The sequence below is a fragment of the Bremia lactucae genome, assembly GCF_004359215.1.
Source record: "Bremia lactucae strain SF5 chromosome Unknown BlacSF5_NotPlaced_200_SHOA01000120.1_2678225bp, whole genome shotgun sequence".
Taxonomy (NCBI): Eukaryota; Oomycota; class Peronosporomycetes; order Peronosporales; family Peronosporaceae; genus Bremia; species Bremia lactucae.
Window position 1 is genome coordinate 909,998 of NW_027152213.1, and position 16,353 is coordinate 926,350.

The window sequence follows — 16,353 nt, forward strand, 5'->3', positions numbered from 1 at the left end:
TCTGGGAGTCTTTGACAAACCCTCTGTATAAGAATTTAATAGAATCTAAGGATGTCTTTCCTGAATCAGTACCGTGCGAGTTACCGAAGGATAAAAGGTACTCGACACGAAAACGATCTCATACCAGGTTCAAAATACGGTGTTATGAAGCATTGCCCATTGCCTCGTGAAATAAGTATTAGCGATCCACAAATTCTTTGCCGAACGCTTAGCAGCGGGCCATGTGACGCAGTCAACCTCCCCACATAGCTCTCCGACCTTCTGTGTGCGCAAAGCAACAGGAGGGTGGCGGAATGGGCATAAATTCAATCAACTGAGCGCTGCACCGATACCGGCCCAAATGCCGATACCATGAAAAGACGTAATTATTGATGGTATGTCAAACAGTACAATCTTTACGTCAATGCATCTGATGGGAGGACTATCAGATCCTTATGCGTGAACAGGATATCCCGTTCACAGCAGTAAGCACCCCAAGCAGAATGCTACAGGAGTGGCTAGTGATGCCACAAGAACTTAGTAATGCCCCTGCGACATTTAACAGATGTGTAACCAATCTGTTAAGACCGGTACGAACTTTTGCACCGAGTCATTTAGATGACGTCTTCGCTATAAATGAGATATAAAAGGAAAGTCGGACGTTGTAGTACGCCGTACTCACGTCCGAAAGATCTCACACTTATGCGTAAGCACAAAGTTATGCAAATCACAAGAAGTGGATATTCGCTGCAAGCAAAATACTACTTCTTGGGTGCATCTTGGGTAAAGAAGGTGTGCGCCCTGATCCGAAATATGAAGGCAATCACCGAATGGCCTGTGCCAGCCGATTCAAAGGGACTTCGAAAGTTCCTCGGCTTAGCGGCGTACTTACATAAGTACATCCGCTATCATGCCGAAAAGACAATACATAATTCTTCTACATTCAAGAAAATGTAAAAAGTTCATGAAACGCTGATTGTCAGCGTTCCTTTGAGGGCATTAAGCAAAGCTTGTTTGGAATTCCCAATCCTGGCGATTGCTAGTGGTCTATGACGCCAGCGATTTTGCAATCGGTTGTGCGTAAATGCAATATGATATAGACGGCGCAGAGCGCATTGTCCTCACCATGAAATATGAAGTAGCTAATTTTAGGGTCTATCTCTTGGGAGATAAACCGTTCATCGTAAATACGGACCATGCGTCTTTACGCACGGCTGTAAACAGTTCGCACCTCTCGCAAAGGATGGCGAGAGTGAAGTATAAACCAAGACGACTTAACGTCGTCGCTGATGCCTTTTCGCGCCGGCCCAATTTTGAACAGGCTACGCAAATCAACAGTGAGCATAAGACCACTGTTTTCTCAATAAGTGTACCGTCGTTAACATTACTTGACGACGTTAGATAAGCTTATCAAGAAGATAAGGCTCTTAAAGGGTTGATGGATTACCTTACAGATCCATTCCAATAATCCTAGAAAGATTTTTGACATTGTATCGATCCTCAACAGATCTATATAGAACACGCAATGGTTTGTTTTATTAAACAGCCATTGCTGGCGACACACCTCGTGTCGTCATCCCTACCCCAAAAAATTTGCGATTACGCATTATGTATGAGTCCCTCGATGCACCAAAAAGTGGTCATCGTGTACATGAGGAGACTTATCTCATGATAAGTCGCGCCTTTTACTGGCCACGCCAGTGTGAGTTCGTCCGCAGGTACGTACGTGCTTGCAAATTTTGTCAACGGGTAAAGCCCAGTACCTCGTCCCGTGCTCCATTAAAACCTCTGCTTGTTATGGCAGAGTGTTGGCAAAATCCGTATCTATGGGTGATGTCTTCGGATTCCCCGAAGACAACCAAAAGAATTATTATATTCTCGTTTTCGTTGATCGTTTTAGCAAGATGGTATATTTTTGTGCCGTCCCGGAGTCGATCACAGACAAAGGCTGTGCTCGTGTCTTTGCTGACACGATAGTTCGACTTCATGGGTACCCCGTGAGCTGGTCTCAGATCGAGACCCTTAATTTACAGCGTAAATGTTTCGTGCTTTTGCACATATAACATCTATGGATGTTCTTATGCTGTTCCACAGCTTGAAGTGCTTCTTCTCCTTTCTTACAAGGCTTAGATCAATGGGTTACGGCCTATTAGACGGTACTTATGTGTCGAAGAGCTTGTACGGTAACCAGGCGCGCTAGCACGAGCAGACTTAAAGTCTAATTCAGCGCGTAGCGCTATGGTAACTGCATTTTTCAAAGTAGCAGGGTGGGATTGGAATAATTTCGTCTGAGCAACTTCCTCAGTGAGACCCCCCACAAAGATTGTTTCGGCAATTGCTTCTTGTACCGGGTCTTGATGCATAGATGCAATGAGAGTTCTCAACTCCAGGACATATCCCCCTAGGGCTCGTTTACCCTATCGAGTCGCTATGAGCCGTGATGCATGCGAAAAACCAGATCAGGCGGTGCAAACATGCCGGTGATTTGCTACTTCAGTGAATGCCATGAGGAAAAAAAGCGTCGTTTGTGGACGTGCTGCACGGGAGTGCCCACTCCATCGCTCTACCTCCGAGCTTAAAATTAGCCATAGCCACCTATAGTAGTTCTGTTAAGAAAAGGCAGAGTAAATGGACATTTGCATCTGCTTGATCCAAAAAGGTAGATTTTCTCCCACTTTTCCTCAAATGGCTTCACATTGACAACTAAAAAGCAAGCCTTAGGCTTTGAATCAGGTACAGAGATGTACCGAGTTGGCATAGAAGCCGCAAGGTCTGTCAAAATCAAAGAAGATTCATGTTGCATGAAAACTTCAAGCCTTGCATGCAGGACCTCTGGTCCCTGGGGCATAATGACTCTATATGTTGAAGCCCGAATAAAGCTTTGAGCTGGTCATACGCTATGTGTTGCGCCTCTGAAAGATCTGGAAATGTTTCCATTTCAGTGAAAGCTTAGTCTTATGTAGACTTAGGCGTAGATTGACTACGAGTGCTTCCAGGTGTAGCGGAGAAACGTCGCTCCTTGAGTCAGAAGAAGACTTATAGACTTAAAGAGTTTTTAGTTAGATAGATCTAATTGAGCATATCTTTCTAGATACCTTGCGTAACGGATAACGCAAGGCGTCATCCCTTCTAATGTGAATGCACCTATTTGCATCACATACACAAGGGTTGGTCACAAGTGTGAACCACACCCGAGTAGTGGGTCTAATTACTTTACTAATTTACTGATTATCCCCTTAAGTACACCAAGTGTACTTTACGGGGACTGTGTAACACTACGGCAAATTTAGTTTGTTACACCATTCTCCCCCTTATAGAACGAATTTAGATTTTTAATTCGTCAAAGAGGTGCGAGGAACTGCGAGCTGCTTAACATGCCGTTAGCTCTCTCAGTCCCTCTAGCGACCTGTGCTTCCATACACGGTGCCAAATATGCCACCTAAAAGGGCCACGTTGGTGGGTCGTCTGCGTAGACACCTGCTCAACCTCGCACTAAGCGCACGCACCGCGTTAACACGTCGGCGACGTCCAATGCCTTAGTCGAAACGCCGACAGCTACTGCTGCTGTCGCGTTAACAGGGCTTAAGAAATCACCTCTTTTTAACAGTGAGGATGTTGATCCGTCGCTCATTGTCGACTACAATGAGTCGACACCGTTGCCGTCACCTCATAGTAGTGATGCGGACAACGAATTCATGAGGAAGGATGATGGCGCATTATTGCTCATCCAAACTTCTCTCATGGCTCACAACATGGAAACAGCAACAATTACGAATGATGTCTCGTCGTCTGCGCTGGATAGCGCAGCGACAGGTAACGAGAGCGCTGCCCATAAATGCGCAGCCGCTTTTTCGTTGGGTAAATCCACAACGCCTTATGCTCCGACCATTATCCATAATGGTTCTCACATAAAGCATTTTTAGCCTAAAGCTCTGCCGACGACACTTGAACGTGCTCATTCGGTGTCAAAAGCCAGTCGGTTTGAACGTCGCTATGTGAAGGTGGCATATCACTGATACCTTCTCCATTTAAAATGGCCTCGTTTAAACGGGCCAAGAGCGTCGCTCTTAGAGTGCGGCCTTCTAGACGCTCATAAATATTATGGCGTCTTTAAACCATGGAAGGCTCAGAGAATATCGCTTAGTCATATTTTCCCGATCCCAATTGTGTTGCGTTAAGATGAAACGGTTGACCACCACGAGGCGGAATTCACGCACCGCATTCTTCCGCATTCCGATGCGATGGAACAGCGGTCGCAACAAATTTCTCCCGCTTGCGTGTGAAGGAAATTAGGGGCGGTACTGTACCCTCTATTGCTTCCCATAACGCTGCTTTTGCTAGTCCATTTGAGACTAGGGCAGCAGGCGCAGCTGGTGCTCCTTTTCATTGGCAATTATTAAGTCGGGCAGATCAATACGAAGGGTATCGATCGGTTCCCAAGAGTCGTCACACTTCGGGTAACCTCTCCATTGGACGAGGACCTGATACCATTGCCCCACGGAGCGGTGGGCAAGCAAGCTACTAACAAGAAAGCGTTGATTCCCACCCGCCTCCATTAGTGCAGGCGGCGCCTGATAGGAGCGGCGATCTCGCCATCCTAGTCGTGGCTGCCTTACCTTCTTCCGTTCAGTCGCCGGCGTCAAGCGGTGCTAAACGACGTATTGTGAATCTCGACAGTCAAGTCTTGCAACTGACCTCGGATCTTTATGATGTCTGAGCGAAGGTTCGTCAGCGTTATGAACACCTGAAAACTCGCTTGGACCTTCTGGGTAAGATAATAAGGAGGGATCCGCGTTACTTGCGTGATCTCCCTCACTCTCCGAGTCCTACTCGTGGTGGGAGGAGTCGGTCGGCTGATAGTTTTCCGCGGTCTCCGTCTCCCTGACCCGAACGACGCTCGACTCACAGTCGGCGTCATCATCGGTCTCCTTAGACGGATCGGGGTATGTTACCTCATTTGGGTCTACATACCGTTTAGACGACCCATGTAAAATACGGAATGCATCTTTATATACGGGAGAAAGGTGAGCCTATAATTAAGGTCTCCATCCTCTTCTACCTAGTAAAGAGCCCAATTAAACGCGGCAACAACTTCGTAGTAACTCCATGTAGTACAGAAATTGCTTTTTTGGGTAGGGTAGCAGAACTTAATAGTACTTTGCCACCCACTCTAAAGCGTTCAATATTTTTGCGACCATTTCGGTCCGCATATTTTTTTGTTTGTCCGGTGCGTTTGCATTTGCGACACGGACTTTACGTGTGATGGCTAGTCGCTCATCCACCAAGCGTTGAACCTTACTCACGCTTTTAGCATCAAACTTGTGTATGATACCGCCAACAGGTCGGTCATAAGGCGTAGTTTTATTGACTACTGCCAATTTGACAGGGTCACTAGGGCAAGTATCTGTCTTTGAGATGATACCTTCATGGTCATCGTCATATGGACGAAACTATGTACTTCTTTCGCACCGAGCATAGTTAAGGCCTTCCCACTAAGACTCGGGCTGCGCACAAACGAGACTGGCATCCGAGAACGGCGTAGTCTATGTATAAGAAATAGTGTGTCACCAGTACTAGCGTGGACTGTTATTTATTGCGAACTCCACAAAAAACAATTGCTTGCTTCATTTTATTGAAGTTGTCATAGCTCGTAAGATATTCGCCACGACCCGATTGGCACGTTTTGTTTGGCCTTCGGTCTGGGGATGATCTGCGGTCGACATGTGGGGCTTGCTACTTAGCAGTTCGAACACATTTCGCCATCCCGTGTCGTCGGTATACACGATCCAGGAACAAGAGAGCTGCCTCCTTGCCTGTGATCGATGTCTTACATGGTGCTAAATGCACAATTTTGCTCAGTCTGTCTAGAAAGACGACGAGCCCGTCCGACCCTTATGATCGGGCAACATGCGAAACATGAAGTTTAGACTTACTGACTTCCAACAGTTGGTTGGAATCGGTAGCGGCTTCAGTGGCGCACTGCTGGACGATGCAGGCTATATGTGCTGACACTGCTCGCATAAGCGAATATAGATGGCCACCCATCTACATAGGTGTCGCCACCAAAATTCCTCTGACACTCGTAAGAATGCCTTTTCACGGCCCACATGCCCTTTTGATGGCGCATCATGAGACTCGTGAAGGACTATCAGCTTAATACCTGTGTCATCAGGCACAAAGATTCTCAAGGGATCACAAGGATACAGCTGATGCCACAACAGGCCATCACTGTAGCTAAAATAGCTTTCAGGTGCAACGGAAGGGTCACATTTCGTCCTTTCGTCCACCAAAGTGATCCAACAGCAGGCGATAATGGTCGTCCTGACTGTAGCTCTCTTCTATTTCAAAGGCCAATGAGCTTGTCACGTGGTATGCCTTCATGGCTGCCAATCTTGACGGCTGAATTTGTGCTTTCGCACTAGACACACTTTCCTGGTGTCTTACCTCGAAGTCTTGTCTGCGCGATAAAGCGTCAGCCAAGATATTCGACTTACCCGGCTTGTATTCAACTTTGAAATTAAATTTAGAGAAGAATGATAGCCATCTGTCATTCTAGGCAAGAGGTGCGGTGAGTTTATTGCGGTCCGCAGTGATGCGTGATCCCTATAAACCACATATAGTTCGGTGCCCAATAGGTGCACACGAAACTGAAACATGAGTATACTTTATTGAAAATAGCTCTTTGCATGCACAGGGTAATTCAGTTCCGCGGCTTTTTAGAAGCCGGGACTGGTAAGAGATGACACGGGCAACGCCGTCGTCATCCTTCTGCATTTGCACGCCGCCGATTGCAAATTACTTGCATCGCAGACGACGCCAAAGGGCTTATCCGCGTCAGGCAATGCCAAGATCGGTGCCTCCACAAGAGACTGCTTCACTGATGTGAACCCATCTTATTGTTCTTTTAGCCAAACCCATTCTGTGTCCGTTTCTTAGGAGATCAAAAAATGTTTTAGTTTGCTCAGCGTTATTCTTGCTACACGTATGCAAGTAATTAGCGAGTCCCATAAATTGGCGCAAATCCTTCGCATGCCGTGGGACTGGCCATTCCATTAACAATTTTACCTTGTCTGGGTCTGCTCGTACGCCATGTGTACCTACGATTCAACCTAGCACAGGTATCTCAGGGACCCTTATGACGCACTTTTGGAAGTTGGCGCACAATTGGGCGTCCTTCAAAGTCTGCAATACAGCGTCGAAATGGATTTTGTGCGACTCAATTCCTCTTAGCCCGTCTTCAGCCTATTATGCACGAATACATTGTCGAAGTAATGGGGCGCGTAGGCACGGTGCTGACGCATCACGTGAGCCACCACCCAGTTGAATGTCGCTGGTGCGCTTTTCAAACCTTGGGGCATCACAAGCCACTCCCAAAGCATACCGCTTAGAGTGCTTACTTTCTTTTTGGCTACATCGGACTCTCTCACGAGTACGTGATAGTAGCCATCCTTCAAATCCAACGCGGAAAAGATAGTTGAATTTCCCATGGAGTTCAACAAGACATCTTTCCGCGGGATTGGCGTTTGCGCCGGTATGGTCGCCGTGTTCAGCTTATTATAAGCATGAACCACGCGCCATCCACCTGTGGCTTTACGCACACAAAAGGTCGGGCTGCAGTGAGGCGATTTGCTCTCACGCACATGTCCCGCCTTGGCTCGTTTGTCGAAGAACTCATCGATATAATCGACTTGTTCTTTCGGCAACGGCCATTGCCTGGTCACACAATACTTGGTGCCAGGTTCGAGGTCTATCTCGTGCCCGATGCCCCTATCTGCTGGTAGGCGGCTCGGCACTTCTTCTGGGAACACATCACGATGTTTCCACAGAACCTCAAAGAACGGACTGTCTCTCAAGGCATCCCAGCCTTGAGCAGCGTACCGCTTCTTTTTGTCCGTTTCTAGGACGCTCTCGTCCATTGTGGACGACGAGCAGCAGTCCACCAAGTTCTCTTCTGGAACTGGCGTGACTATTTCGTGGATCTTTCCTTCCTTTAATTCGGCAAGGAACAGATCCCACGACATCTCCGGGAGATTTACTATCTCCTCGGCAGATTAAAGACTTGCCGGAGCACCTCAACTGAGGATGCCTCCGCAATTTCGTCTTTGACGGCCTCGAACACCTCGTTCGAAGGCCCGTCCTCTTCATTGAGACTGATCCAAAGGTCACTCCTTTAGATGTGCCTTTGATCGTCCTAATCTGTCGAGTACTCGTTTTCGAGTTACCACGACCCTTTTCTGGGAAGCGGGTGTCATTACACTCCTGGCTAACGCATCCCTTCCAACCGCACCAGGCTCTTGGTACTGTGCCGGTTTATGCGACGCATGACTTCTTGTCAGCTCGCCGTCTACTGCCACAGGCTCTCGGCTCTGTGCAGGACATTCGGACGCATGACTACTTGTCATCGTCCTATTCACTACCTCAGTCTCCACGAGCTAAGTAGGAATTGGTGACGTTTGACATATCGTCAACGCACCCCACGCTCAGTACCGAGAGGTACTGAACGTAATTATGGACCGAATGTCAAAAAGGGCAACGGTCGCGGGTTCGACATTGTTGCAAAATCGCAACAGCGAGGCGGACCGCCAAAAACGGTCGGAGTCAGTAGGGGCGCGACGCCCTACTGATCCAGCAAATTCAAGAGAATTGGCAAATCTCTTGACGAAAGTTGCTCCAGCCACACTGTCATTATGGGTCTCTGCATCTGGCGATGAGGTATCCCTCATCACCTTGAAGTTAAAAGTGACAAATGATTTGTCACTCAGACCCGTAGTGGACTGTGGGGCGTCGAAAACTTTATTCGTCGCCATTCGCTAGAGGGTCGTAGGCTCAGATATGTTGAGCGCGACATTCCTCTAACGAGGATGCCGGTGTGTCTAGCGACAGGCGCATCGAAAACAGTAATGAAACGCGTTGTGAGATTTCACTACACGTTAAAAGATTTACAGTACGATGATGATTTTATCTTACTGGATTTGGATGACGAATTTGATGTTATCCTAGTTTTACCTTGGCTCAGAAATTATTAGTTAAGAATCAGCTGGCAGCATCGATCCGTAAAGATGCCTGCCACTTGTTCATCAGATGACCATGTGATGAACGTCTTGGAGCGTCCACAAGCGTGTCGATGTACTACGAGTGAGTGCGTTGGCCCACTTGTGGTACAGTCGTTAGTACGGCTGAACAAGATCACAGTGTGATTACTAATCACCCTATGGAGTCAGCTGCCGGCGGCTGTGTGAATGCACAGGCAGCGCTGAAGGTCCACCACTCGAATAAGCCGAGTGGTCTGAGACATGAATGTACGCCTAGCGGGCGACATCCAAGGAAGATACCGGTTGTCCAAAATAAATAACACGATGATCCTAGGTCGAGTAGAGAGTCGACCGAAGAGGACCCGACTATAATAGCGCAATCACAGTCGAAAGACGTTGAAAAAATAAGTCCCCATGTACTTGAGGTGAATTCACCTTGTATATAGTTAATGCTGAAGTGACTAGACTTCAGCATCCCGAGGGATTGATCCCTCGGCAGCCTATGGATATACGCAGCGCACGCCGCGATCGCGCTGAATCTGAGTGACGCGCAGTTGATGCACATTATCGACGCGACGACGGCGGGAGAGGCGTGGGGAAGGCTGGCGAAGTTTCATCGCACACAAGAGTTGGCGACAATCGACTTTGGCTTAAGGAGAAGTTTGCGTCGTTTAAGTATACAGCTTCAAGCATCAGTGGTCACGTGACAGAGCTTGAAGACCTAGTCATGAAGATGAATAGCACTAACTGCGGGCCAAGTGAAGAGGACGTATGTGCGGTGATGCTGAGGAGTCTGCCTGCAAGCTACGAGAGCTTAGGTCAGGCGTTTCGCATGTCGGTGTCAAGTTTTAATTTCAGCAACCTCGTGAGCAAGTTGATTGCTGAGGAAGTGCGGCACAAGGACACGGCACGGGTGGAAGAAGCAACGGCCCTTTACACAAGTAAAAGAAACGGCAAGCAGCACCCCAAGAAGCAGCAAGAACGGCGTGCTAAGAAACCTTCAGGAGCGTGTTTTAACTGTGGCAAGGTCGGCCACTATGCTAGGGATTGCCGTTTAAGTCGTGGACCAAGAGAAACACAAGAAGGAGGACACGACCACTCCAACGTCGCATTTAATGCTAGGGAAGGGTCCGTCAGCGACTGCTGGGTTATGGACAGTGGCGCATCTGCACACATGTGCAAGGACCGGGAAGCTTTTGTGGAGTATGAGGAAGTGTGCCAGACGCGCACTATATCAAGCGCGAAGAGTAATGTGAAGCTCAAGGTTATCGGTCACGGAACGGTGAAGCTGCGCGTTTGGACCGGACATGCTTGGATCGACGCTCGCCTCGAAAACACTCTCCATGTCGAAGATCTGTCAAAGAATTTATTCTCGCTTACGGCTGCATCAGCGCGAGGAATGACAGTAGAGATCACCCGCAACGAGTGCGTTGTGAAGCGGGGCGGGGCACCAGTTGCCACTGAAAGGAAGCAGGGCTTCCTGATGTACCTCAACGTTGAGGTTGGTGCGGAGTGTCACGTAGCCGCGTACGAGAGCGATCTATGGCACAGAAGACTGGGCCAGGCATCGTACGGGACGATTAATGATATGATCAAGGACGGAAGGATCAAAGGCGCGTAAATGAAAATCGACGTCGTGGGTGACGTATGCGCGACATTTAAGCCACTACGCACGTCATTCAAGGCAAGCGAGGAAGACAAGGGACTCAGGGAGAGTGCGCGTTTTGACAACATCGTGTGCTCCGACGTACTTGGACCAATCACCCTTAGCTTCAAGATCCGGCTTCAAGTACATTGTGAGTTTCATCATGATGAAGAGCCGGTACGTGACGGTTTATCCGTTGCGAAAGAAAAGTGAAGTCATGAGCGCGTTCGCAAGGTTTATCGGGAGATCAAGATAGCATCTTTGACTAAGATCAATATAATTCGAAGTGACAACGGTGGCGAGTACCGGAACACGGCAATGAACAACTTCTGCAAGGAGAAGTTCATCAAGCAAGAGTCCACAGCTCCATACAATCCTGAGCAGAATGGCATGGCAGAGCGCATGAATCGAACTCTGGAAAATTAAGGATTCAAAAGCACTTCAGCAGATCCGTGTGTGTTTATTCGAGTGTCAAGCGGCGAATACAGCATCATTGTAATCTACGTGGACGACCTAATGCTGTTCGGCAAGACTAAGGAGCACATTACGGACATTAAGTGTGCGCTTAAGCAAGAGTTCAGCATCAAAGAGCTTGGGGATCTCAAGTACTGCTTAGGAATCGAGATTCACCGCAAGCGCGATGAACACTTGATCAAGATGAACCAGCATACATCAGGCAACTCTCGGAAAATAATGGAATCGAGAATTGCAAGGACGTGCACACACCAGCGGACAACAACTCGAAACTGGTGAAGACGCCTGAAGAGTTAGCATTTGTACCGAAATTTCCGTATCGCAAACTGGTGGGTGCATTAATGTACATCGCGACTTGTACACGACCAGACATCGCGCATGCGGTTGGCGAAATTGCCAAGTTCTGTGAGCGCTACGAGAAGTCACACTAGGTGGCGGCCAAGCGAATTCTCAAGTACTTGAAGACGACTAAAGATATTAGCATTGTGTTTAGCGGCGTTAACAAGGGAGAGCTTATTGGATTTGCAGACGCAAACTGGGCAGGCGACTTAGACACGCGGCGTTCAATGACAAGATACGTGCAATTCCTGAACGGCGGCACGATCTCATGGAATCCTAAGCGACAGTCAACCGTAGCGACATCAAGCAAGGAAGCAGAGTACATGAGTCTATACAGCGCAAATTAAGAGGCAGTCTGGCTTCGAAATCTGATAAAGGACTTGGAGTACAATACTGATACGGCGACGACAATCTTTCAAGACAATCAAGGATGTATTGCGCTTGCCAAGAATCCTGTCTACCATTCGCGCACGAAGCACATCGACATCAAGTTTCATTTCTTGCGTGAGAAGGTGTCGAGTGAGGTAATTGCAGTGGAGTACAAGCCGACTGAAGAAATGATCGCGGACGGGTTAACCAAAGCTCTTCCAAGAGATAAGCACACCAAGTTTATCATGGGACTCGGCATGACAGCGTAAGGGCATCACTTCGAGTGCACAGCAAGGGAGAGTGTTGAAGATTGATGAGTTCATCGAAAGTGTTGCGCTTTATGCATATGCGTGTATAAGGGAATATGGCAAGGGATCGTATGACGAGAATGATACGGAGAATTTGTGTGTGGAAAATATCGTGTGTTGTGGCTCAGTCAGGTAAGCATGATGGTGCTGACCACAGGTCACCGGTTCGATATCCGGCAACGACAAAAAGTAAAACCTTCGGGAACTGGTGTTTGGGGTTCACCAGCACTGTACCGCCAGACATTGACGTCCCCCATTTTATAGTAGTCCACATATGTGGGAAAGGGGGCGCAGCGAACGATAGGAAAGAATTAACGGTAGGATAAAATTAACGGTAAGATTGAGATAAACTAAAAATATAGCTTCGGAGATAACTCAATTACCTACCCTAGAATCCAAACGGCTCTTTAGAGATCTGCATAGTAATAGAATCAAGCAGATCTGCGTACTCGTCATAGAGGACGGATACGTAATCGATATTCGGTCAGCGGTATTTTTTGCAGGTAACGAAGGGGTTCTCAGCAGCTCATCGATGGACGAAAGTGTCCTCGGTGTGAAGACTCGGATTGAGAGATTTACTACTCGATCGTGGGAGTCACTTAAGACAAATCCTTTATACAAGGATTTGATTGAATTCAAGGATGAATTACTGAAACAGTTCCATGCGAATTGCCTAAGGATAAAGATTCTCGACATGTAATCGAGCTCCAACCGGGCTTGAAATACTGTTTCATGAAGCAGTGGCCACTGCCTCGTGAACAAGTTCTTGCGATGGATAAATTCTTTATCGATCGATTAAAAGCGGGCCATCTAAGGAGTCAACCTACCCACATAGCTCTCCGACCTTCTGTGTGCGAAAGACCACAGGAGGGTGGCGGATAGTGCACGCATTCAACAAACTGAATGCTGCAACGGAACCGGCTCAAACGCCGATACCTAGAAAAGACGTAATCATAGATGGTATGTCTAAGAGTACCATCTTTCGTCTATGGATCTGATGGATGGGTTCTATCAAATCCTTATGCGTGAACGGGACATCCCGTACCCAGCAGTGAAAGCTCCCAGTGGGATGCTCTGGGAATGGCAAGTTGTGCCACAGGGGGCTTAGTAACGCCTCTGCAACATTCAGCAGATGCGTAACGATCTGTTGAGACTGGTGCGAGAATTCGCACCGAGTTATTTTTGATGATGTGTTCGTCCATAGCCGGGACATGGACGGAAACACGGACGTGAAAGTTCATAAAACTCACATTCGTCAGGTTCTTACACTTATGCGAAAGTATAAGTGTAAGCGAATCTTAAGAATTGTATATTCGCTGCAAGCGAAATACCACTTCTTGGGTGCATCGTCGGTAAACACGGCGTGCGCCCTGATCCCGAAAAGATCAAAGCAATAACCGAATGGCCAGTTCCAGTCGATGTCAAGGGACTAAGAAAGTCCCTTGGATAAGCGGCGTACTTGCACAAGTACTACCGTAATTATGCAGAGATGACAGTTCATCTCTCTCGTCTTTTGAAAAAAAGACGAGAAATGGTTATGGAACGCTGATTGTCAGCGTTCCTATGAAGGTATCAAGCAAAGCTTGATGCAATCGCCCATGTTGGCGAATCCATATCAAGACAGACCATTCCAGGTGGTCTGTGACGCCAGCGATTTCGCAATCGGCTGTGCGTTAATGCAATACGATGCAGGCGCTCGGAGCGCGTCGTTAATTACCACTCGCGTCAGCTGCACCCAGCTGATCGCAATTACCCAGTGCATGACAAGAAACTCCTTGCCATGAAAAATGCACTGGCTGAATTTAGGGTCTATCTCCTCGGAGATAGACCGTTCATCGTTTATACGGACCATGCATCACTACGCACGGCCGTAAACAGCCCACACCTCTCGCAAAGAATAGCGAGGTGGCTATCCTTCTTCAAGGAGTATAATTTTTCCATGTAATATAAACCAGGACGACTAAATGTCGTCGCTCATGTGTTATCACGCCGACCCGATTTCGAGACGGCTGCGTATTCCAACAGTGAATTTTTTTCTGCTGTTGCTACACTCATTTCAAGTGTTCCGTCATCAACCTTGTTTCATTAAAAAAAAGAAAGCTTTCGCAGAAGATAAGAGCCTTCTGCGTTTAATTGATCATCTGGTGAACCCATCCGATAATTCATTTAAAGACTTATCGGCTTTATATCGATCGTCATCCGATCGATACACAACATGCAACGGCTTATTGTATTACACAGCCGTTGCCGGCTACACTCCACGTGTCGTCGTCCCAACTCACAATGATTTGCGCTTGCGCATCAGGTATGAGTGTCACGATGCACCAACAAGTGGGCATCGTGAACGTGAGAAAACTTATCTCACAGTAAGTCGCGACTTTTACTGGCCCCACCAGTATCAGTTCGTGCGCAAGTACATTCGTGTTTGCGAAGAGTGTCAACGGGTGAAGCCTAGCCCTTCATCCCGTGACCCTCGCCAACCTTATTACTTCCTTCTGGCAGAATGTTGGCAGTCCGTATTTATGGACTTCGCCTTCGGTTCCCCGAAGACGATCACAAAAACAATTGAATCCTTGTTTTTGTAGACAGATTCACCAAAATGGTACATCTTGTTGCAAAACCAGAGTCGATCACGGCTCCAGACTGTGCCCGTGTCATTATCGACACGGTATTCAGACTCCACGGTTGACCCCGTGAACTAGTCTCCGATAGAGATCCACGGTTCACGGCGGAGTTTTAGCAATCCGTGTTCCGAAAGATCGGAACACGGCTGACTATGTCAACTTCTGATCATCCAGAGACAGATGGTCAGACGAAACGCGTAAATCGCGTCCTCGAAGAGATACTTCGAGGTTATGTCCAATCATATCAGAATTAAAGCGAGTTTATACCGATGTTCGCGTTCGCCATCAACAATTCGGTGCATGCGTCGACAACGCATACACTGTTTTTCGTGAATGGCTTACGCCATCTACGCATAGCCACCCGATTAGAGGGATCCTTTAGTTAGAGGGGGGGGGCTTGCAGAGGCAAAGCCATTTCTGGCTCATGCACATCACGCGTCGAAGTTACAAACGACGCGAATGATGTCGATAGCTTCGCAATCGACATCGCAGATAAGAAAGATCTCATGGCAGTGCGAACAAAGCGCACTGAAAAGACAAAACAAATGAGTCAGTAGAGGAATTTCTGCTGGCTCGAGTATCAGTAGTTCGTTTCGTACAGCATTCTATTGCTTACGCAGTATACCGGCAGAAACGGAACGCAGACAATCATGAAAGAGCAAATGTTCTTTCATTTAAAATTAATGATCTAGTACTAGTGTCTACGTTAAACTTACCTAAGCGTGTAGTCACGAATGTGGGTAGAAATAAACAACTACTCAAGTTCATTGGGCCATTCCGTGTACTGGATCGCAGGGGCAATGCGTACAATAGAATTGCCACGTAGGATGCGAACGCATCCTACGTTTTACGTTGGTCGGATCCGCCCGTACCATCAGTACGCGGTTTCTTCCGAGGACGGATCTGATCACCCTTTTCAAGAATCCCTAAACGATTCTTGTTGTCACGAACCAGATTCTCATGTTGACTCTGGTGATTTCTCATGCCGAATCCGAAGTTCCTCGAAATCGCGACGAGATGTCGACAGCTCGTCACGAAGAGCGTGACATTTCCGTTCGTACCTTAACATTAAGTACGCACTTTTCGAACGGACTTTCAACCGTTCCATACGGTGAGTTTGCACCGTCTGTTTCAACGAGTGGAGCTTACCGCTCTCGTGATCAAGACCCTCCTCCAATACATGGAGGTAGTGGTCGAGTTTGTCGATCTTCGACTCTAAATCCGACACATAGGTCGGAACTAAATTTCCTTCCTCCACCACAACCATTAGTGGATTTCCACGGTGGTCAACGTCTCCTTGTGGAACGTATCGTAAACCACCGTGATGTGAAGGGGCAGCGAACGAGTTATCTTGTTCGCTGGCGCGGTTATCCACCTTCGCATGACAGCTGGAAGCCTCGTTCCCAGCTGGTTGTTGACGTTGAGGGCCTCGTCGTCAGTATGACGAGACCCATCCGATGGATCAGAAGGTCCATCGGAAAACACGCGCCCCTGGCGCATGTAAATTGATTGCAAAACGTCAATCGCATCGCGCATCTCGATCGAGATGCGAGTCCTTCCCCAGGGCGAAGAAAGGGAATAAA